The sequence below is a fragment of the Schistocerca americana genome, unplaced genomic scaffold (assembly GCF_021461395.2).
Source record: "Schistocerca americana isolate TAMUIC-IGC-003095 unplaced genomic scaffold, iqSchAmer2.1 HiC_scaffold_47, whole genome shotgun sequence".
NCBI classification, from domain to species: Eukaryota; Metazoa; Arthropoda; class Insecta; order Orthoptera; family Acrididae; genus Schistocerca; species Schistocerca americana.
The window spans coordinates 1,150,001-1,152,500 of NW_025726203.1; the positions used below are offsets into that span (position 1 = coordinate 1,150,001).

The following is a 2,500-nucleotide window of genomic DNA, read 5'->3' on the forward strand; positions in this document are numbered from 1 at the left end:
GCCCCTCTTTTAGAGATGCTCGTCGGGGTAACCCAAAAGGACCCGGAGACGCCGTCGGGAGATCGGGGAAGAGTTTTCTTTTCTGCATGAGCGTTCGAGTTCCCTGGAATCCTCTAGCGGGGAGATAGGGTTTGGAACGCGAAGAGCACCGCAGTTGCGGCGGTGTCCCGATCTTCCCCTCGGACCTTGAAAATCCGGGAGAGGGCCACGTGGAGGTGTCGCGCCGGTTCGTACCCATATCCGCAGCAGGTCTCCAAGGTGAAGAGCCTCTAGTCGATAGAATAATGTAGGTAAGGGAAGTCGGCAAATTGGATCCGTAACTTCGGGATAAGGATTGGCTCTGAGGATCGGGGCGTGTCGGGCTTGGTCGGGAAGTGGGTCAGCGCTAACGTGCCGGGCCTGGGCGAGGTGAGTGCCGTAGGGGTGCCGGTAAGTGCGGGCGTTTAGCGCGGGCGTGGTCTGCTCTCGCCGTTGGTTGGCCTCGTGCTGGCCGGCGGTGCAGGATGCGCGCGCCTGCGCGGCGTTCGCGCCCCGGTGCTTCAACCTGCGTGCAGGATCCGAGCTCGGTCCCGTGCCTTGGCCTCCCACGGATCTTCCTTGCTGCGAGGCCGCGTCCGCCTTAGCGTGCTCCTCCGGGGGCGCGCGGGTGCGCGGATTCTCTTCGGCCGCCATTCAACGATCAACTCAGAACTGGCACGGACTGGGGGAATCCGACTGTCTAATTAAAACAAAGCATTGCGATGGCCCTAGCGGGTGTTGACGCAATGTGATTTCTGCCCAGTGCTCTGAATGTCAACGTGAAGAAATTCAAGCAAGCGCGGGTAAACGGCGGGAGTAACTATGACTCTCTCATAGTTACTGGGCAAGTGAAGCGCAATACATGGGCCATGCCCTCTTAGCCTCTCCTTGCCTGCGGCTTCCCCCCTTCCCGTGGGCCCGCCGATACGCCAGTCCTTGATAGGACTGGTAAGCAGAGTGGAAGTCCGCACTTGGGGCTTTGGGGGGTTACCAGCCCTCCATCGCATAACCCTTAATGTTGGGACAACAAGAGAAGAAAACACGGGTACCGGGCCTTCCGCTGAAGGACCCGGCCTAACAGTCCCGACTGCTAGCCTGCCAACCGTCCCTGAAGTAGAGGAGGCCGTGGAGCCATGGTTCCACTGCAGCATTTGCAGCCGTGCCTTCCGCAGCAAGATCGGGCTCGGACAACACCGCCGCCGCGCCCATCCGGAAGCGGCAAATGCGGAGATTGCAACTGATAGGAAGCGAGCTCGGTGGGCGGAAGAAGAAATGCGGGAGCTCGCCCTGGCGGAGGCTAGGCTTCTCTGTGCCAGTGACTCCAAAGTCCTCTTTGCAAACCAGGAGCTTCTACCCCTGTTTCCGCACCGTACCCTGGATGCCATCAAGTGCAGGAGGAGGACGGTGGCACACAGGACGATGGTGCGGGAATACGTAGAGGAGCTGAGGCGGGAACAACAGACACAGCATGGTCTGCGCCATTCACCCGTCCCGGAGTCGCTGCCGGAGGGGCCACCCTCTCCGCCGGAGCTTGAGCGCCCGCCACAAACATCTGTAGTCGACGAAGCCATATGGAGGCACCTCGCCGGCCTGCCGCGGTCGGCCGCGCGCTTCTCGGCCCTGGACGACCTTGCGCGTTTGGGGCCGGGTACGCCGTTGGCAGTGGTCGCGGCTGGGCTGCCTGAGGCCCTCCGAGCTGTCGGCTCTGAGGAAGCAGAAGCAAGGAAGAGGAAGACGTTGCGCCCGCCATCCAAGCAGCGGTCTGGTGGTGGCCCTCCGCTCTCCAAGCGGAAGCGCCGCCGGTGGGAATATGCCAGATGTCAGGATGCCTTCAGGAAGAATCGCGCGCGCTGCGTGCGTGGCCTCCTGGATGGCACCCTGCTCCAGCCGCCGTCGAACATCCCAGGGCTGGTGGACTTCTGGCGCAGCCTCTTCACGACAGAGCCACCTTCCAACGCTGGCTCCATTCCCGATCGGCTTCTCCCGTGCTCGGAGTCTGTTGACTTTGAGCGCCTATGGAGGCCGATCACTGCAGAAGAGGTTGCGGCCGCCTTGCCGCCCAGAGGCTCCGTTGCCGGCCCTGACGGCCTCTCGCCGGTGCAGCTGCGCCGCCTTCCAGCGGAAGTCACCACCAAACTCCTAAACCTTTTCCTGCTTACCCGCAAGCTTCCCCCTTCCCTCCTCCGAGCCAGGACCTCTTTGCTCCCTAAGACAGCCGCCCCAGCATCCCCCGCTGACTTTCGGCCCATCACCGTCTGCTCGGTGCTAGCCCGAACCTTCCATAAGGTTCTGGCGACTCGCCTTATGCAGATGTGTGCTGTGGACGAACGTCAGCGGGCTTTCATCCCAAGGGATGGGATGCTGGAGAACACTTTCCTCCTCGACCGGATACTCGTCGGCGCCGTCCGCCGCTGTCGTTCTGTGTTCATGGCATCCCTCGATGTGTCCAAGGCGTTCGATTCGTTGGACCATGCGGCTTTGC

General features: G+C 62.0%; 1 pseudogene; it reads left to right on the forward strand.

Annotated features, from left to right (window-relative positions):
* LOC124583765 overlaps positions 1-2,500 on the forward strand; it is a 7,811-nt pseudogene that overhangs the window by 2,030 nt on the left and 3,281 nt on the right.